Below are 22,832 nucleotides of genomic sequence, written 5' to 3'. Positions count from 1 at the left end.
ACTTAGAGACTCAAAGTGAGGAGCCGGTGGCTTTAGTTCAAGGTGGGAATTATGGAGGCCATGGATCGCGGACCACATATGGCCTAGAAGACCATTTAGGCAGACCGTGGTAAGTCATTGCCAAAATCATTATCTTTGGGGAAAGAAGAGCTCTATCTCCAGAAGGCACCAGGGAATATGATTCCCTATAAAACAACCACCCTACACTTTGTTTTAGTTTTTATTTAAAAAAAAAAACCTTAAAACAACCTGGAAGTGACCTTCTAATCACTGCTGATTTCATCAAATAGGGCTGGTGCAGCCTGTAGTGGGTCCAATGCATGAAAGTGCCCCCTGGACACTGGTCAGTTGCCCAACCTTCACTTACCTTGGTCACCAAAAAAAGTTACAAACAAAGGGGGAAGGATATGGAGTGCCTTCTGCCAATCAGATATCTTGTCACACTGTTGACAAAAGTCAAACTCCTCCCCAGATCCAGAAACTTGCTACAGCATCCCTTAAAGCTGGCCATCAAATCTCTCCTTGGAAAATTCTATGGAACGAGAATGCACCAACTCCTGTTAGCAAGCTGTTTCCAGTCTCTGAAGCATAGTTAAAAGAATACAGTTGCTGAAGAATGAGTGTACTTCCACATCTGAAATCACTCTTCTATGTTAGATTTCAGACCTAAAAGTGTAGCCATTTCCTGTAATGTGCATATATATATATATATATATATATATATATATATATATATATTAGGACTAATAGGATGCAAAGCATCTCTGATTGCTCAAATTCTCATGGATGAGAACAGATCATGAGTGCCATCTCCTGGTGAGCAGGACATTTTCAGATGCAAAGCATAGTAGATCATTACACAGACAAGTGTGCTGAAAGACAGATAAATTCTTTACTAGGGTCAAATACATCTCCTTTAACCATAGTTGTTCCATCAGTCATTTTAAACATGCTATATTAGCAATATTAAATACATTTAAACTCCTCTACCTTTTTTATTTTTGTCTAGACTCTAACTATTGCAATAAGCTTGATCGTTGTGCAAGTTGGTTTTAAAATGCATTTTAAAAAATGGATATTTTGTTGTGGTTTTAATTTTTTTAAAAAAATACTCCATTAAGCATATGCCCTAAGAAAATAATCAATGTTAATTTGCACATTTTAATTCCAAAGGAAACAGACAAGTTTGTGATTAATGTAAACAAGGGGATAATATGCATAGCCTATGAGCAAATCTGTTATGCAGAGCTTATAGCTGTCCCTGTGCTTCTCTGGCAGTTTTAGATTAATGACTGGTCTGAAGCACTGAACAACCCATTTACAGTAAATGTATTTTCTCCCTTGTTGGATCGAGTGGGTTTCTTGTCAGTAGAAGAATTCCCACTTCTGTGCAAAGTCGTCTCTAGAGTCTAATAGCCGAAAGGGAATCATGCACATCGAAGACGTTTCCTATCCTACAACAGATAAAGCCAGTCTTAACGTTAACCATAGTGATGCAGAAGATTGTGGGTGTGTCACAAAATGGCAGAAAACTGTTAGGTTATTTCACCTAGGTTATTTAGGTTAGGTTCTTTCACCTAGGCTTTACAGCAGGAGCTCCGTTCTTACTGCAGTAACGCTTGTAAGTGAAAAATGAATTATACCTGTTTCTACTGCTGCCATTATGTTTTCTTCCTGGCTCCTCCTTAACCCCCCTCTTCACCCCACTTCTCTGCCCTATGCTCTACCCAGATTGCTTTCTTGTTTGTTTATTTTATTTTATTCAATTTTTCACTAAATTCCAGAGTTCAGCTACTGTGATTTAATTTGAATAATATAATTTTAAAGCAATTTAATAGAAGCTGCATGGGAATAGCAAGGGGGAGAGGAGGGAACACTGACACTGCATGACTGTCAATAATGTAACTGGTCCCTGCATCCATGTTTTGCACCTGTGGACATGTGCTATTGAGAGCTCATTGATAGGTTTCCACCATCAATGAAAACAGACACCTTATTTGTGGTTGGGGGATGCAGCATCTACAGGTTGGCGACAATAGTGTGAAATAAGTATCACCAAAGCTACTTTTCTTCCAGATCTAATCAGGAGTTAAAAGCTGCATTTAGTAATCTCCCTAGTACTTTTATTTCTGTGATGACTATGTGTTAGGGATTTTCCGTTGCTGGTGCTAAAATTACTTGAGGGGCTTTAGGCGCTACACATCTTGACTCTCTCTGTTTATCACAGTTTCTGATATTATAAGGGTTTCATAAGTCTCACGTTAAAGGCTCGGCGTTCACTTTAAATCAATGGGCTGAATAGCTGGGGACTGGAAAAATAGATATATTGATTATCCACAAAAGGGAAATTGTTTAGATAGATAGTGAGGACATGACTAATGGAAGACATTTGATTTTCACTTTGGAGGACAAGTAGTTTTTGCACTAGACAACAGTTCAAATTGCCCATCTAAGACTTAAAGCCAGTTTACTATATGAAACCTTCATTGTATGAATATAGTTAACAAGTATGTTTGGTGGAAAGCCAGAGCATCCTCTAGAGACTAGAAGAACAGAAAGAGAGAGAGAGAAAAACTCTATTTATGCCAAAGTCCTGACTAAAATCACTTAAAACATAGCACCAGTGGAATTGTTCCTTAAAATTAAAATAACAGTTAACAAGAGCATGATTCTTATTGTTGTTTGGACTATGGCAATGAGAGTAAGAAGTCTTACTCTCCTATTTCTCTCAGTGCTCATGCTTTTATGAATTCCCCACAACTATTGATATTATATATTTATTAAAGTACATACAGACAGAGATCCAGTGTAGTTTAAAAACAGCATAATTTACTGTTTGCTTATTTATACTGTTTATACAGTACTATTTATAATTTATTTTAAAACAGTACAGTTAAAAGCAGTGCAGTGTCCTAATACTGTCAGCCAGTGTGGTATACTGGTTTTAGTGTTAAACTAGGTCTCTGGGCAACCAGGATTTGGATCCTTGCCCTGGAAACCCACAGTGTGGCTTTCAGCAAGTTATACTCTTTCAGTCTCAGAGGAAGGCAATGGCAAATCTCCTCTGAGGGGAAAAGTCTTCCTATGAGAGGGCCACCCTAAGTTGGAGTCAGCTTGAAGATACATAACAACAACTGATATAATGCTTTGCTGCCCGTTTCAAGGTGATGCACCAGTGGTGGAAGTCAGTCCCAAACCATTTAGGTCTCTATAGCTGAGAATCAACCCCTAGAATTGGGCTCAAGAACAAATGGGAAGTTTATGTACCGTAATTGCTCCCAGACCAGTGTAATACTATTACATCCATGAGAGGGAATAATCTGGCTTTCAGATTTGGCATTTGGAAGATATGAAATGATAGGTGACTGACACATGGCTCTGCTTCTGTAATTGGGAGCAGGGCAGAAAATGGAGGCTGTTATTGACATCATTATCATCATTATTTGTGGAACAGTCTCCCAGAAGAGATGTGTCTTATTGCCTCCTTAGATGCTTTCAAGAGGGCAGTTAAGATGGATCTCTTCCGGCAAGCTTATCCATCTGACCTTGTGTAAGAAATATTGTTCCATTTTTGACCAAGATTGAATATCTCTTCTCCTCCCTTGCCTTCTGATAGGTTTTGTTTTAAGAAACGATTTGTAATTTGTTATTGTATTTTATTGAAGTGAATTGCGTATTTTGTCGGGTTGTAATCCCACCTTGATCCATCTGGGAGAGGCAGGAAAATATAAATATTATCATCATCATCATCATCATCATCATCATCATCATCATCATCAAAAAAAAACCCCAACATATTAATTGGTTTATGAACCATATCCATGCAATTACTGTAAAATCATTTTTATTCCAAAACAGGGTTGCCAACCTTAGGTATAAAAAGTTCTACAGTCAAGGCAGCAACAGAAGAAGGAATACATTAGAGCACCCTGTCTGCTTATCTCTACCATGGGACACTTGTACAGGTGCTCTTGCACATTTCTCCTTTTCCAATACTACGCATGATTAATTTGACCTTGTGTTGAACCAGGGGCGACACTCCACATGTTGCTGAACTGCAAGTCCCAGCATTCCTCACCTCTGCTTATATTGACTAGGGCTGCTGAGAACTGCAGTCCAGCAGCCTCTGTGGGAGGATGATTCCCACACCTCTTTTAAAGACACAGAATAATTTACAGTATGACTTACTTTCCAAGACCCCCACTAGATACCTGAAACTGCAGATATTTTTATAATATTATATTATTGTACCATATTATTTTCAATTAGACAAATGATTTCTGGACAAGTTTACCATAGAATCACACTGAAAGACCTCAAAATACTCAAAGAGAACAATTTTTAGACATGGATAAATGAAACTAGGGATACTGAATTTATGGATATGGGTGCTGTATTGCATTGTTTTCATATATCAACATTAACAGACCACTGTAGAGACCTGAAAGACCTTTATCACTTTATGCAGCACTTTGAAAATTTAGGGCAAGGCAGCCTCTGCATCCTTTGGGATCCTATTACCTTCCACCCCATCCCCACAACTGTGTAAATATACTTTATACCTGAGCATTTATTATCATTCTCACTGCATCAGAAGAAGTGTGGTTTATATCAACAGAAGCTCATGCAAAAATAAAAACCAGTTAGTTTTAAAGGTGCTGCCGCATTCCTTTTATTTCCCCCTTCCCTTTCTCCAGTTTAAACACAAAGAATCTATACATTGGATAGAGAAGAGCGTTGTGAAATGCCATGTAATGCTTAAGACATGACATGATTGCAATAAACTATTTAACTATACTTACATGCTTTCAGTAGGTCTTCTTCTGTAGCATGAAAATATACTTCATTTCCTGATCAAACAAGATGTGAGGATTCATTAGACACATTCCATGACAACCTACTTTGAAAATTAATCCACAGACCCGAAAATTAGTTTCAAAAGTTCTAAATAACCTTAATTAAGAGACAGAGAAGGGATAGCTCAGAGGAGCCATTACTAACATTTTGATCGAGTAGCTCATTAGTTATCATTATGTAACTGGTCCAAGTTTTACTCCAAAGGGCATAAATTATTCCTTAGCTGATTCCAAAACAGAACCTATACTTCCTTTTCGAAGCTTCTCGGTCATGATTTTTAAAAACGCACATTCAAAAAGCCACAGAGTTAGTGTGATGTGGCAATTATCATGCTGGATTTAAATGAGCAACATAGAAATTCACATTCCTACAAAGTGCAAAGCTAGTGACAAGGTAAATGGCCAATCTCTCCAGGCTACCTTACTCCACAAGAGAGCTATAAAAATCAAAGGGGAGAGGCATGTTGTATTGAATTGGCCGCTGGAGAAGATAGGTTGACCACCTTGGGCAAAAGCTACAAGGAATGGGATGGAGCATGGAGTAGCTGCCAGTGAACAGTGTTGGCTAACAAAACTGCATGTCACCTGCCTTGGCCTCAAATGAACCTGCTCTCTGAGGGGTCATTCAGACACCGTTTTTTACCATGACAATGTGAATCATCGCACTCGCACATTCCACATTTTTAATTCACACTGTGGAACCACATAGATAAATAAAATAAATAAATCTTTTATTTATATCCCACTTTTTGTGATGCAGATCTCTGCAAGTTCCGTTGCTCACATGCGCCAGCACTCAAAGAAAGATGGAGTCAATGGTGCAAATACATTCAGAACACTTCTAGGCATGCAAAATTTTATTCCAAGTTGATTTGGGTCTATTTGCATTGGTTATTTATACTGCTAATGATGCAGATCATTTTTAAAAACTTGGGGGGAAACCCAATATTGATTATCCTGGATTAAGTGGGGGCTTTATCAGCCTCCCCAACTTAACCAGGTGCATTCAGGATACGTGTGAACAATGGAGATTCAAGACAGATTGATCATTTGAATAATCCACTAAAGTCAGTAGAAGTTGTCTTTCAACCACTTGCAGCTGTCCAGTAGGTATCTGTCCATGAATCTGGGAGGAGGAGATCCTGGGACCATATATGCTACTCTGAAGTTCTTTCACAAAGGACAGCATAAAACGTACATTAAAAGGCCAGGGGCAACTATGAAGCAAATATAGAATCATAGAGTTGGAAGAGACCACAAGGGCCATCCAGTCCAACCCCCTGCCATGCAGGAAATCTAATCAAAGCATCCCCAGCAGATGGCAATCTAGCCTCTGCTTAAAGACCTCCAAGGAAGGAGACTCCACTACACTCCGAGGGAGGGCATTCCACTGTCGAACAGCCCTTACTGTCAGGAAGTTCCTCCTAATGTAGAAGTGGAATCTCTTTTCCTGGAGCTTGCATCCATTGTTCCGGGTCCTGTTCTCTGGAGCAGCAGAAAACAAACTTGCTCCCTCCTCAATATGACATCCTTTCAAATATTTAAACAGGGCTATCATATCACCTCTTAACCTTCTCTTCTCCAGGCTAAACATCCCCAGCTCCCTAAGTCATTCCTCATAGGGCATGGTTTCCAGACCTTTCACCATTTTAGTCGCCCTCCTTTGGACACGTTCCAGTTTCTCAACATCCTTTTTGAATTGTGGTGCCCAGAACTGGACACAATATTCCAGGTGGGGCCTGACCAGAGCAGAATGCAGTGGGGCACTATTACTTCTCTTGATCTAGACACTATACTTTTATTGATGCAGCCTAAAATTGCATTGGCCTTTTTAGCTGCCGCATTGCACTGTTGACTCATGTTCAACTTGTGGTCTACTTGGACTCCCAGATCCCTTTCACATGCAGTTTCATTCAGCCAGATGTCCCCCATCCTATATCTGTGCATTTCATTTTTCTGCCCTAAGTGCAGTACCTTACATTTCTCTGTGTTGAATTTCATTTAACAGTTAACAGCAGCAACAATATGATCATGTTTGTTTTATTGTTTTGTCCTTGATTATATATGTCTGGTTTTCCAACCTTTGGTGAAAAGGGCCTTGTAAATAAACGTTGTTGTTGTTGTGTAGTAGTGGTTGAGACCAATGAATCTTTTGAAGGCAGTCTCCTAAATAAATGCAGGCACCTGACTAACATCTTCAATATATCTGAATATTGTAAACTGGTCTGCAGCAGTAAATAGCATAACAATATTGTTACTAAAAAAAAGTTCCAAGAAGGTTATTCTAGCCACAAAAGAGTTAATCCATAACAAACAAACAAAATTATATCACGCAAGTGACCTAAAGGTTATTTCACTAAGCAAAACTGCCGCTTTTAGATTAATTTCCCAGACACTGAGCAATTTATAAATATCCAGATAGTAGAATATCTTCAAAACTTTTCCTTCTTTTAGGCTGGCAGTGTTCATAATGGCAATCATTTGCTTTTCAAACAAGCCTTGAGAAGGGAAAACACATTAAAACTATCACAATGAAGCTGCTGGAGTATTATTGCTACCATTGGAATATCAAAGGATTTTGCAAGCACTGAGGATTTATTGTCATGTGAAAACATTCAAATGTTAATGATACCAATCTGCAATAGGATACTCTCCCTTTGATTAGATACCATGAATCAATCCGACACCCTTAATATTTTTCAGTTAGGCTGAAAAATGAAATCAATTTTAAATTACATTACGCAGTATGCCTGCTGGTTAATTTAGAAATAAAATTATTTCCTTATAAATCTTAAGATGATCAGCAAAGCAAGTGTAAATAGCCAAAGGGAAGTTTCTCCAGGGGCTGTACTCTTGGGGGCTGGCATTCTTTGGAAAAAAATATATACTGAACTGAGAAGTTAAACATTATAGGAGAAATATGCCTGAAACCAAAAGAGAAGCTTCTTGTTCGGGCCCAGGGTCAAGAAATGTTCTTTCTCAAAGAGCAGACAGCATGCATTCATAGCCTTCCTTCACACAGAAGACAACTGGACTGGAAGCTTCAATAATGGAGTTGGAATCTTTTTTTATTGCTAGATGCCATATAGAAAAGAAAGAGGAGATATAGGACTCAATGTTCTGGCAGATGCCATACACTTGTGGGTCAGTTTGGATAATATTCTTCAGATAATCTTCCTATTAGTTGGAATAGGCTGATGGCACATTTGTCTGCTGGCTCAACAAACTTGGCAGCCCCACCTTGATCAGGCCAACTTGGCTATGCAAGGACAGGTTGGCCAAAGTTGGCATATCAGTGTAACATCCAATGCTCACAGGCCTGAATTGCACAATTGTTCCCTATACATTGGTGAGGGGGGCACATGTTTGCACTCTCAGGGTGGTTTTGTGTGCGTGTTTTTGTGTGCATGTGACTGCTGCCACACTGCAGAATTAATACCATTTGACAAAGCTTTAACTGTCATGGTTCCATCCTATGGAAACCAGGGATTTCTAGTTTGTTGTGGCACCAGAGCTCTCTGACAGAGGTGGTTAAATATTTATCAAAAATACAAATCCCAGAATTCCACAGCATTGACCCATGGCAGTTAAAGTATTAATTCTGCAGTGCAGATAGACCCTATGTCAACTTTTCTCCATGTTGGATATGCCAGCTTTGCTCACTACAGTTGTTACAGTTCCCATTGTTCACTTGTGACAGGGGACAGCAAAGTATGCTCACAACAAATATTGCTCAACTGCAACTCCCAGTATCCATCACTACTGTTTAAATTGGTTGGGGCTTATGGGAGTTTCAGTCTACAAATAGCCCACCCCTGCCTTAGGTGGAGAACTGCTAGCTAAATTCATATTACTGCAAACAGAAATACTTTAAGAAGGACAGGAAGAAATGAGAGGGTTACATACTTAAAATTAAACTGGGTTGCATCTTGCAAGGTGGTACTAAAAGTGGAAGACTAGGGGCCCTTGCACACCATGAAATTATAACACTATGGTTCCACTTTAATTGCTATGACAATATCCAGTGGAATCCTGGGGTTGGCAGTTGAGGGAAGGGCATTCAGAATACTCAACCAGGGAGCATTTCTGCTGTCTCTATCTAGACTATAAGTCCCAGGATTTCATAGGCTGCATCCATGACAGCTAAAATGGAATCATTGCTGCAATTGTGCAGTCAAAGGGCTCTGGTTCTAATAAACTTGAAAACCATTCTGCTAAAGCAAAGATGGGTAATACGTGGTGTGATGTGGCGGTGGCAAGATTCTCACTCAGGACCAGGACTCTATGATGATTCCTTCCTTATGTGATCCCACCGCTGCCACCAGTATATGATGAGGCCCACCCTGGCTCACTACTTTTCTCAGATGCCAGCACAATGGGTCTTTTAAATCCCACCGCTTGGCACCAATATCTGACAGCTTGGCAAATATCCCACGACTATCTGAAGTGTCCTAAATAATCAAAGGTCTTTTTTCTTTTGGTAGCATTTTACTTAGGTTTGGTAGAGTGGATGATGTTATCTGTAAGACCCTTCAGGGAACTACTTGTTGAAACAAAGGAACAACTTTTATTCACAAGCAAGACTGAATACAGTATCTTTCTTGTAAGATGTTATTCAAGCTTGATATGGTGTATAACTTATTTCAGTAGTTACAAAGTTTAACAGTTTCTTTCACATGACTTTATGAATGTTCGCTATAGTCTTAGGCCCTGTGCACACCGTCCATTAAGGCTGGCATGGGGGCAGAGTCGGGGTGTAGCATCCTCATGAAGCATGTCCTACTCCATACCCCCGGGCACCCTGACACTGCATGCTGCTCCACATGGTGTGTGGCGTCATGATGCTCCTATGGCACTGCATCCATATGATGCAGTAGCGAAGGAATGCTGCATAGCCATGCTGCCATGGCTTAGATGCCCTGGAAAGGCCGGACTGAGGACGTGGCGTGTGGTTGCCGCAGCCCTGATCCAGTTAGAAAAGGGGCGGCATCCCACCACCCCTTAGGCCAGTGGTTCTCAACCTTCCTAATGCCTCAACCCTTTAATACAGTTCCTCATGTTGTTGTGACCCTCCAACCATAAAACTGCAGTGTCTCGGTCTCTAAGACCATCGGAAATATGTATTTGCTAATGGTCTTGGGTGACCCCTGTGAAAGGGTTGTTCGACCCCCAAAGAGGTTGTGACTCACAGGTTGAGAACCGCTATCTTAAGTGCTGTATGTGCAGCCCCTTAGTTTCCACAGAATCTTTATCAAGCCTCTTTATTACTTAACCCTTCTGGTTATCTATTACATCAACAGCCACTCTAACTGAAGTTTCTCTGTTTCCTAAATTTTATTTCATCAGTTCTCCAGATGACTTTAATAATCTCCACTGCCTCCTAGTGATATATATATATGCTGCAAGATACTAACAATTCCCAGTCCCAATGTCTGTCATCGCTGGCTATGTTTCCTAGAGTTGGTGAGAGCTGTAGTACTATATCTAGGTTGTCCTACATTCTTCATCACCATACTAAAGAAAACCCAAGTGCTGGGAGATCACAAGTGCACTGATAGGAAGAGGTCTGAAGGCAGAGGATCAGCAGTGAGATTGGACTATCTTTACCCAATGTAAGAAATCCGGTCCCAAATGGTTCATGCTTCTTTTTCAAGCAACTGATTACTCTCTACTCCATCAGTGTGATTAATTTATATGCACACATTTGGATTCAGATGTGTAGCCTGTGCTTTGTGGAATATGACATATCTGCTGAATTGCAGTTTTCCCTCGGTTTTGATCTGTGGGGCACCATGTGTGCAGGAGCTCTTCAGAGTTATATAAATAGACAGGTAAGTTGCGAAAAAGATGACACACAGGCAAAGTTATGTTGATTAAATGAAATTACTCGTGCATTTTATTCCAGTATAGTCAGAGTCCTGGGAAGTGATGAGAAGCAGCAGGGAAATTAGAGTGAAGTCTCAAAAGGGAGAGGTGGGAAGAAAATCTCAGCCAGATGGTCTTTGTTGACTAAATTGTTTAAGATGTATCCCAAGTCATTTGAAGGAGATCAACACAACTCATTATTCAGTTTTACAGAAAGGAGACACTTAATTTCTCCCCATTTAAATCCAGTTGAGGAAAATGATGCATGAAATCTTTTATGTCCTCAAAGGAGTTGAGTGATTTGATAAAGTTGCTTCCATCCCACAAATGATTTTGGCAATCAGGTATTCTGGAAACTAGAATCAAGTTTAACATATCTATCTTAGAGTTCAGCTAAGGTGGCCACTATCTCTCTGCTTGCAGTTGTACAAACCGGTAATAATATCTTGTAATTCTCTAGCAGCAACACTGCACCAGCTTTGTGTAAAGACTACAAGAACTACAAACAAAGCAATAATAAATACACCAGCTACAAAGACTATAGCAACTGCTTGAACACTTCCATCAACCATAATGTCATGCGGTAGTAATTCCCTGAACAATTGTCCAGACCAGTGTGCAACAAAGCTACATGTTATTACAAAAACACTTTGCCTGCTGCCATCCATTCTATGGACCTCTTCTGCAGTCCATAAGAGTAACTTTGGGCCCTTACAGACAGGCCAAAATAAAGCTGCTCCGCGTCACTTTGGAGGTATGCTGTTTAAATGATGCAACAGCAAACCTCCAAAGTGATCCAAAGCAGCTTTATTTTGGCCTGTCTGTATGGGCACTTTCAAAATCATCCTGAACTCGTTTCCTCATCCTTTTAACATGAAACTATCCTTGATAAATATGGAAGAGCCACTGTACAAGTTCTTGACCTTGATAGTCACAATGGAGAAAAGTGGAATTGTGTATCCATAGCCAATTGAGTACACATGCGCACTCATGAAGAACTTTGTGATACTGTGAATCTCCCAAATAAGGTATTTACAGTATATCTCTTAATACCATAGCATCACTTTCAGGTCAATATTAATTTATATAAAGTCATTTGTGAGATGAGGAGCTGAGGATATCAAGGGATGTGACCACATTCCCGGACATCATCCAGTTTCTGGCTAAAAGGCTGACTAGTTATTTTCCAGCCAAATAAATAAATTCTTACCCACCTCTCCCTGTGGATTGAGGTGGGGAAGAACAATAATTAACAGACATACAACATCAGTTAAAACATATCCATTAAAATATGCATCTATTTAAAAGGGCATGCATACAATTTAAAATGACAAGATATACAGATATTAAAACAATGCACATTTAAAATTCATCATTTAGAACTCATAATTTAAAAATCATTTGGGTAAGCCTACTGGAAGAGACTGGTCTTATATGAGGTTTTGAATTCAGACAGCATATTTGTCTCTTGAATCTCTTCCAGCAGATCATTCCATAGTATAGGGATGACTGAAGAAAAAGTCCTCTGGCTGACAGTTGCCAACCTAGTCCTGGCTGAATAGAGTAAATATCTGTCAGAGTATATGGGGTGGATTATATGAGACAAGGCAATCCTGTAGGTAACCTGGATCCAAACCATATTGGGATTTAAAAGTAATAACCAACACTTTGTACTGTGCCCAGAAACTAATTGGCAGTCAGTGGAGTGATTTTAGTATTAAAGAAATGTGATCACTTCAGGATATTACAGTAATCAATCTGGCTACCATGTTTTGAACTAGCTGAAGTTTCCAAGCTAGCCCAATGTAAAGTGCATTGCGGAAGTCCAGCCCTTGAGGTTACCAGCATGTGCACTATCATCTTTAGGTCCTCCTAAAGATGGTAGTTGTTGCATCTGTTTGACAACACTTTTACTGTTAGGGCATGTTCACATTTGACATTGAACATGAACCATTTAGGGGGCTAATAGGATAACTAAAGCCAACAGGTATGATCCCAGAGGGCCTCATGCACTGGGACTAGGAAGATACATGCCTAACTGAGGCCAACTATGTCTACCTATATCCCCAGTAGGGACACTTGGGTCCATGGCTGCATCTGCACTCCAGAAATAATACACCTTGACACTGCTTTAATTGCCATGGCTCCATCCAATGGAATCCTGGGATTTGTAGTTTATTGTGCCACCATAGCTCTCTGGCAGAGGCTAAATATCTTGCAAAACTACAAATTCCAGAATTCCATAGCATTGACCCATGACAGTTAAAGCAGTGTCAAACTGCATTAGTCCTATAGTAAGATGCAGCCTAAGTAATGAATCTAGATTTAATTTCTCACAGGTTTCTCCTGGTTGGGAAAAACACTTGAGGAATTAATTCCATCAAAACAGCAGCTTTCTTCTTTTGTCACTTGATTTTTACAAAGAGAAATAACATTTCTGGATAACTTCTGTCCTATTGACTTCCATTTTTGTTCTGCTTTGAACTCATTGAGGAAAAGCTATGCCCCAGAAGGGCTAAGCAGTTCGAGTATGGAAGCAACATGACGACCTGGTGGTTTCAGCTAAAAGAAAATGTGAGAAGGAGTGTAGTACTCACCTTAAAAATACTTTAAAAGTACCAAAGTGAGCAAAAAGAGATCCCCCAACACTTCAGTTTGCTTGGTCACTAGCCATAAAACAGGATGGGTGACCTATCTATCCCTCTTTGTTATCTTGCTATACCTTAGCTGGATAGTTAACTAAATGTGACACACTGCGCTGATTTACACAAAGCCCTGATACCATCCAAGATTGCCATTACATAATAATAAATCACCACCAAAAATCCCTCATGTGTAAAATATGTATTTTATAACAGCCAAGAATTCCAAGGCTTTGTAATATATATTTTTTCCGCATGAGAGGGCTGTTATTGTTGTTAATTTATTGATTCAAGTATAGTAGTGATCTTGGCTGGTGCTTGGCATATCCTCCCCCCAATATTCTTCCCCTTTCTGGTCTATTAGTCATACATTAATATTTATATTTCTATCAAAATGTATATCCAGCTTTTCTGGGTAACATGCCCCACTCAAGGTGGCTTGCAGTATCATAAAACAAAATGAGATGACAAAACAAGATAAAATACAATCAAACAATACACGAGGAACAATAAAACAGCAAAGACAGAAGACGGGGAAAGAGTCAAAGGAAAGTTAACTTAGAAAAGGCCACTGAATTAACACCAGGGCCTGAGATGGTGAGGAAGGCTGCCAAATCTCTGGATACCAGAATGAAAAGTCCGATTTTTGTCTCCTACAAATTAAATTTCTGAAACAAGAGACAAGAAGCAGTGGTGGCTGGTGATTTCCATGTGGTGAAGCCATGCTAACTTTTAGCCCAAACTTTACATCAGATACTGAAGGTGCATCCCTAAAATTGCATCCCTAAAATAAAATCAGTACAGGTTCATTATGGTTCAGACTCAGAATAGTTTCACTGCCCTGTCACTTGCTGCCACTGAAAAAGGCCTTAAAAACTAAGCAAAGTTCTTGAGGAGTCTGATATTACTTCAGTAGAGTGAAGGCCTGAGAGCCAGCATGGTATAGTGGTTTAAGTGTTTGATTAGGACTCTAGGAGACCAGGGTTCAAATCTTCATTTGGGCATGGAAACACAATGGGTGACCTTAGCAAGTTACACTCTCTCAGCCTCAGAGGAAGGCAATGGCAAACCCCCTCTGAACAAATTCTTCCAAGAAATCCTTGTGATAGGATAGCCTTAGGGTTGCCATAAGTCAGAAATGACCTGAAGGCATGCAACAAAAGCAGGGTAGTAAAGGTGCCAAGTGCAGCCCTCAAAGTTTATGGTGCTACGTGCAGCCCTCAAGGTCCACTTTTAGAGCCCACAAAGCCCTCCATCTAATCCAGTTTTAAAAGTGTACCTGTGCTGATTTTTGGACAATTTTTCATCTAAAAACTGAGCTCAAGCTGATATCAGGCAATGTGCAGCACTGGGTGCGCACCTACATCAGCATTAACTAATGACTTTATCGCACTGCCTCTGGTGCCCGACTTACCTCTTCCAAATTGGGCTCAGATTCGGAAGTTACGCCGATATTACCGCACTGACATTTTCATTAAAACAGCTTCCCGTTCCCTCCAGTGTTGAATTTGGGCCCCATAAATCGCTTCAGCTGCCATTTTTCCAAAATCAGAAGCTTTGGAATTGGAAAAAAAGGCTGCCAAAGCATCCTAATATAGGATGGGGTGATTTCTCAGGTCTGAGATGGAATGCCTGGGAAGATTGAAGTGTTCTGCAACTGACTTTTGCACATTCACATTCCTAATGTCTGATTTATATCCATTTATCCTCTGGCACAGAGACCGGCCTATTTGCCCACTGTAGAGTGCTGAAGGCCATTGTTGACAGAGGATGGCACATATCATATTAGAAGCTGAGAAAGTGAGTCCCTCTAATACTGTGAATGATGTGATTAGATCATGTGATGACATTTCCTGGATAGATGTGTGAGCATTTGGGTTTGTGCATCTTGTTCTCCCATCCGTGTTGTGTCCTTCTGTAGGTATGTAACTGTTTGAGATTGGGAGGCTGTCTGTAGGCAAGCAAAGGCCTGTCACTAAAAGCCTTTTAGACGGCAGTATCATTGTCTAGATTACAGTGATTCCCAAGCTTTGGTTCTCCAGGCGTTTTGGACTTCAACTGCCAGAAGCCCCAACCATCTTGGCAAACAATCAGGAATTCTGGGAGCTGAAGTCCAAAACATCTGGAGGACCAAAGTTTGGGAACCATTAGTCTATCAGGAATAACTTGTAGCTCATTGGTGATACATTGGTCTCTTTGGGAGCAGTATGTGACCGCTAGTGATGTTCTGTCACCAGTCTGTTCTGTAATAGATTGGTCCTGGCTCTAAGTCTTGCCTGGTTTATTGATTTGTTTCCTTACTTCATATGGTGGGTACTGTACCTTGAGGAATTGTATCTTGTAATTCCATGAGTTTGGCATCCTTGAGGAATTGTATCTTGTAATTCCATGAGTTTGGCATCGCTATCTTGTGGGTTTGAGTAGATGTGATTGTAGTAGATGGTTTGACTCAAATTCAGGTTATCTCAAGAACCATTATCCCTTACAAACCCAGTCATGTTTTGAGGCACTTCTCTCTGGTACCATCACCGTCACAGGTACATCTGATGGGAACACAAGAGAGGGCCTTCTCAGTGGCTGTCTCCAGGTTCTGGAACTTCCTTTTCCGAAAGTTGGACTGGTACCTTCCCCACTTTCTTTTTGCAGACAAGTAAAGGCTTTTCTGCTTTAACAGGTATTTGATCAATGAAGGTCTGTCACACCTAAATAATGTGTTGGATCTTGTTTATTGGTGTGTTGTTGTGTGTGGATGTGTTTAATGATGCATACTTTAATCTGGCTTTTATTGTTTGATCTCATTTTAACTTTTGTATGCAGTTAATTTTTTGTGATTTTTTGAAAAATGTTGTAAGCTGCTCTGAATCTCAAACTGGGAAGAAAAAAACAGGATAGAAATCAATAGTAACAAACAAATAAGGCATTTTTTCCTGCTGTAGAAATGGGGAGATTCTCATCAGTCCAGGATTCTTCTCCTGAGGGTTTTGTGGTTTTTGGAAAAACACATTTTTGACAAGACTTTTCACATATTTGCAAATATTTTCCCCATTCCTATTGTGTACGTATCTTATATGCTGAGGCTATATATTGTGAATTGCATTACTATAAGTATGTCAACAGAGTGGATAACAGTTTCAATAAGTTCAAGAAATTTTTGCCACCTTTCATCACAGACATTATAAAGCACTGCATGAAACCATCATCTACCGATACTCAAGACTTCTATTAAATGAAGTATTAAAATGATTCCAAGATATTTTTTAAGAATACATCTTGGCTCAAGGCTGCAGTTCTTATATGTTATGACAAGATGAAGGTGTCAAAGCTGTTTTAAACAAAGAATGTGAACCCAGCACCTGAAGCAAATATCCCCAAATCTATCAGCGTGGTAGTTTTATTGGGTCAACTTAATGGTCAACAAAAATGTGCAAATTGTTGAAATCTGATAAAGGTATGAGGAATATTAGTAGGGGTAGAAGACTGAAGTATGTTGATTTTTGTGACTTTTGATTTAACCTAATAAAGATATTACAACAATGTGGCTTTTTTGCGCCCAAATATCTTCTCTAAATTCTCTGCCAATACTGAACAGAGCAAAGATGAAAAAAGCACCAAAACTGCACACAGAATATATATAAGATATATTCTTCTATGTTTAACTGTGAAACTGATTTTTAAATATTTCTGCATCCTCCTAGGCTTATTGAAATAAAGGAAATTAAAATTCACTCTAGTTTCAAAAGGAAAAGTGGTAGATAGAATGGGTTTGGACTGCCCTCTGCTGGCACTGTCAGAAATTGTTTTACCAGCAACTAGAGCCAATGTGCCTTTTCAACAAAGGAGGGAATCATCTAGACATTAAGCAATGCAGAATAAAATTGTCTAATGTTTAGATTGCAGGTGGATACAAAATCTTCTTCCCTGCACACAGCAGATTAGAACACTAAAAGAAAGCTTTAGCCCTCATGTGAATGGAAGAATAATGAAATCATAGAATCAGAGTTGGAAGAGACCACAAGGGCCATCCAGTCCAACCCCCTTCTGCCATGCAGGAACTCTCAATCAAAGCATCCCCATTGACAGATGGCCATCCAGCCTCTGCTTAAAGACCTCCAAAGAAGGAGACTCCACCACTCTCCAAGGAAGTCTGTTAACTGTGCAACAGCTCTTACTGTCAGGAAGTTTTTCCTAATGTTTAGGTGGAATCTCTTTTCCTGGGGTTTGAGCTACAATACAGCTTTTCTCATTTAAATCAGGACTCCTGGCATGACACTTGTGTTGCAGGAAGAAGCCACACTGCCATTGCTTACAGGCCACTGTCAAAGATTTTAAGTGATGGGTAAGCAATAGTCAGGAGTCAGAGAGCCACATTGGCCCTTCAGATCTGGCAGCACTGCACACACACCCTCCCCCCACAAACAGTTTGTGCTCCCAAATATCCCCTAGAATGATGTGGGGGCAATTTCACCAAGTTGTTGGCTGAGACATTTATGTTACAACAGGAAGTGATCCAGAAGTGGTCCAGATGGGTGTTTTCCAGAGGAGGATGACCAAAATGACAAATGGTCTAGAAACCATGCCCTATGAGGAGTGGCCTAAGGAATTAGGTATGTTTAACCTGGCAAAGAGAAGGTTAAGAGGTGATATGACAGCCCTGTTTAAATGTTTGAAGGGATGTCATATTGAGGAGGGAGCAAGCTTGTTTTCTGCTGCTCCAGAGAACAGGACCTAGAGCAATGGATGCAAACTACAGGGAAAAGAGATTCCACCTCAACATTAGGAGGAATGTCCTGCCAGTAAGGGTTGTTCAACAGTGGAATAAACTCCCTCGCGTGTGTTGGAGACTCCTTCTTTGGAGGTCTTTAAACAGAGGCTGGATGGCCATCTGTCAGGGATGCTTTGATTGAGAGTTCCTGCATGGCAGGGGATTGGACTGGATGGCCCTGTGATTCTTTTATTCAAGGGCCAAAACTTTCTCAATCCTGGAGGCCCTATGCAGTCCATGGACTGCTCTTTCCACATCCATGCTTTAAGGTATTTTGAACTAAAAGTACATCTGTTGCAACTGCCACAATCACTACTATCTCCCACACTCATCATAATTTGGTCATGCCAAGTTAGGCTGATGGTAGTTGAACCAAAACATTTGGAGGGCCCAAGGTACCCTCTATCATGTAGATCTAGTCTCTCAGAACTAATCTGAAGTGGCAAGTTTTCTCTTCTTGTGCATGGAAGAATAATTCCTCATTACTTTACGCTATAAAAATTCATCCATTTCTTGTTGCTAGGTGCCAAACAAAAGGGATTTTTGTATCTCTCCAGCACAACAGGTTTGGCCTATATCTGAAGCCAATTTAAGGGCCTAATGCTCTATTAGCAAGGGGGATGATGCCAATGGCTGAAGCAGGTTTCTAAAGCAACTTCTATTTTGTGACTTCTTCACCTCTAGGATGAGGTTGCAGACAACCAATTTCTCCTTCAATGTGGATATTGTACACTTTTTGGTGCAGTTGTGTTGGTACACTGCTATAATTAGTCTATAATCCTATCCTCCCCTCAGCTCCCCTGAACCTAATGAGATTTTGTTTTGAATAGGCCTGCTGCTAGAGTCCTTGTAAAAACAAGACAATTATTTCAGCATGTATTCCCCTCCCAATTATTCTCATTGTTATTAAGTATTCATAATTAGCCAAAGTTATTTTTTTCATATTGAAAAATATGTCTTCTCGGGGGTAAGGAAAAAGTGGGGGAGAAGTGGATGCTGGAAATAAGTTTATGTGAGATATGAAAGGAACCCTACAACTTGACAACTTGGGATAAAAGGAATCCTACAACTTGATAACATCTGCACTTCCTTTGATGTAAACTGACCCATTATTTCGGGCCTGCCTTTAAGTGTCTTTGCTCACACAACAATATAAACTTTGATCAAAAAATTGGTTGCAAAACAGAATCAGGTCACTTCTGAATTGACAGAACTCATTCTTTATTAAAATATCTCCCCCACCCCCATCCCCTTAGGAACGAACAGTTTTATTGCTGTATTTAATGTCATTGAATGTGTTTGTTCAAGTGTCAATATCACTGATGACTAAAGATTTTTAAAAAATTCTTCAATCCACACTGTTATATACTTTGGCATTGTATACCTTGAGGATACGATATTAAGCCAAATGGAGACTGCTGTCAAGAAATCAGAAGACTGAGTACTGGAAAGGCAGCCATTGTCCATACCATACTACACTTGTCCCTCCACATTTGTGACTTTGACTTTTGCAGATTTGATTATTCACGGATTTTATTAATATGTTCTCTCTAGGAATCTCTAGGTACTCCAATGCAACTCTATGGTCAGCTTTAACCAAAAGTGGCACTGAAGAACCTACAGCTTCCTAGAGAGAACACTCCACTAGGCATTTGTAGCTCCTCCAGTACAATTCTATGGTCAATGTCTAGCAGATGTTGACAAGTGTTGCAATGGAGGACAGAGATTCCTGCAGAGGTGTTTTCTTACGTAAAAACATAGGGTTTTTGTTACTTGTGATTTTCCACATACACAGGAGTCCTATGCCCCTAACCCCAAATAAATCTTGCCAAGAAAACCCTATGATAGATTCTCCTTAAGCTCGCCATAAGTCAGAAATTACTTGAAGGCACACAACGAGTTCTGCAAATATGATGCTAAAGGCGGGATACACACCGCCATATAGTACGTACTGTATACATACTAGGGTTAATCATTTCAAGCATGCCTTCATATGAAGCCCTATGTTCCTTCAATGAACACAAACTAATGCTGCCTCAGTTTTCCCTTTTGGAATAACCCCAAACTCTGTGCCCTCTTCTCTCTCTCTCTCTCTCTCTGGGGAGGAAATACCACACCCCACCGGTGGCCCTTATTCCGTCAGAGGTGGAAAATATGAAAGACACAAGAATACTTTCCCAGAAAAAGTCAAGGTACATATTAGTGGGAACTCAGTATCCAAGGGGGATCCATTCTGCACTCCCCCAAACAGATACCACAATCTGTGGGACCTCAAGTCCCATTGTCCCCGATGGTGGCTCATGCATGTAGCCAGACTGCCATTAGGGACAATAGGATTTCAGGTGAAGTCTCATTGTCCCTAATGGCACTGTGACTGCATGCATGTGCCACTACTGGGGACGTTGGACAGCTTGCCATCAGCGGATGCTTAAGTCCACAGATGGCAAGTCCACAGATACCAAGGGCCCACTGTATTTTGCAATTATTCCTTTTTTTGCAATGTAATGTAATATGTAACGGCAGAGTAGGAGGCCACAATGATTTCAGCAGAACTGATTTCCAAAAACACCTAATTGCAGGCTTATTCACTTTCTTGTGTTACCCATCTTAACCATTTACTTCTTCCATGCTTAGTTCTCTACTTTTTGTTTCTAACAAATTCACTTTTACAATGCATACATCCTAGTATTATTATTTTTTTTGCACAGTGTGGTTGCACTGACCACAGGAAAGAAAAATATATGCTACAGTTCCACCTTTCCTTCCCACCTCCATGGCCTAACACTTCTTTCATGAGAAAAACTCTAAGGTGCAGCTATTCCACAAAACCACTGCGAGACTCAGGTCCTCAGTAAAAGAAGTGCCATATGCCCAAGAATGTACAACCAGATTACTGGTTCCTACTTCTCAAAGTGTAGCGGTATATTACTTCAAAGAATACTTGTCATATATATTAAGAGCCACAAGGAGTCAACTCCCATATTATTAAAAGGATGGATCTGCATTGATCTCTGATGCAGATAGAAATAGCCCAATTCCTGTTTACTCAGCACTAAGTATCAGCTTATTATACTCAAGCGAGTCAATTAGATTATGTCAGATCTGCCAACATTTCATAGATGGAAACCAGAAGACATGTCCAAGTGACATCAGAGTGCGGTCAAGATGGCAGAACTTATTACTGAAGTTAGGAGAGGCTGCAGCAGTTTGCTTTTTGCTTGCGCCTACTAAGACAGCAATCTACACTGTAGAAATATTGCTGTTTGACACCACTTTAAGTGCCGTAGCTCCATGAAATCCTGGAATGTATAGTTTCTAGTCTTCTTTGCCAAAGAGTGGTGGTGCCTCACCAAACTACATATCCCAGGATTCTGTTGAATTAAACTGTGGCAGTTAAAGTGGTGGGCAAAAATCTTTTTTCTATCCTGCTAAGTAAATTGGGTGCAAACAATTTTTTGGACTTTGGACGCAGTCGGTAACAACTGAAACAATGTAATAAAATAAAATAAAAAAATAAAATAAAATAAAATAACTGGGGGAAAAATAACTTTTTAGCTTTCTAAAACTTTTCAAATTTCAGGTTGTTTCATACCTTTATTATACACTGGGCCCTTAGTATACGCTGGGCTTTGGTTCCAGGATCCCCCGGGATACCAAAATCCATGGATGCTCAAGTCCCATTAAATACGATGGCAGAGCAAAGTTATGTCCCTTATATAAAATGGAAAATCAAGGTTTGCTATTTGGGATGTATACTTTTAAAAATATTTTAAAGCCACGGATGCTTGAATCTGTGGCTGAAAAAATCCATGGATGAGGAGTAATATTTTACATTACTGAAGTTGTTTTATTCTGTAACTGTTTGCAAAGCATCATATACATAGATAACACTACAGTATATGCCTTTTCTAATTGTATTCTATTTATCTTTACTACTGTATTTTAAAATCTTTACCTTTTAAAACTGTATTCTGTTTTTGACAAGTGATCTGTTTACGTATTTTCCATGGCTTAATTCTATTTGAATGGTCACTTTTGTATGTTTTTGTACTGTGCTTTCAAATTGTAGGCTGCTTTGAGTCCTAACTTTAGGTGAAATAAATATAGCAATAATAATAATAATAATAATAAATACTATTATTATTAATTATTATTAGTTATTATTAGATAAAAATAAAATTTAAAAATAAAACAAAATAATTTTAAACTGTTAATAATAATAAATAATAATTAAACATAAAAATAAAGTATAAATTATTGTTATTATTATTACATTTATTTATTTCCCTCTTGCCCCAAAATTAGGACTCAAAAAGCAGCCTACAGTTCAAAAGCAGAGTACAATTAAAAACATACAAAAAGTGACCATTGAAACAGAAGTGAGCCATTAACAATAAATAATACAAATAATAATAAATTATAATTAAATACAATAAATAAAATATAAAAGATATAATAATAATAAGCTATGGGGGAAGTAAATAAATAAATAAATATGAAAAAAATTAAAAATTAAATGTAAATAAAATACTTTTTAAAAAATTTAATATATATATATAATAAATAAATAAATAAGTGGTAAATGAAACAAAAAAGTCTGAAAGTGGAGAAAAGAAGATAAAACTTTTTTTAAATGTGCTTTATTGTTTTTTTCTTTTTATATGCTGTTACCCACCTTGATCCAACACAGGGAGAGGCAGGTTATAA

At 39.3% G+C, this 22,832-nt stretch overlaps 1 long non-coding RNA gene across 2 annotated transcripts in view; it reads right to left on the bottom strand.

The window, feature by feature from the left end:
- The window catches only part of LOC121919004, a 32,164-nt gene extending 27,314 nt beyond the window's left edge, over positions 1-4,850 (bottom strand). For both annotated transcript variants that reach the window (XR_006101370.1, XR_006101369.1), the window contains exon 1: positions 4,803-4,850. This is a non-coding gene — a long non-coding RNA (uncharacterized LOC121919004). The remainder of the gene's footprint in view (positions 1-4,802) is intronic.
- Between the last annotated feature and the right edge of the window lie 17,982 nt (positions 4,851-22,832).

Source organism: Sceloporus undulatus, chromosome 1, assembly GCF_019175285.1.
Source record: "Sceloporus undulatus isolate JIND9_A2432 ecotype Alabama chromosome 1, SceUnd_v1.1, whole genome shotgun sequence".
Taxonomy (NCBI): Eukaryota; Metazoa; Chordata; class Lepidosauria; order Squamata; family Phrynosomatidae; genus Sceloporus; species Sceloporus undulatus.
This window is presented reverse-complemented; position numbering and strand designations above follow the sequence as displayed.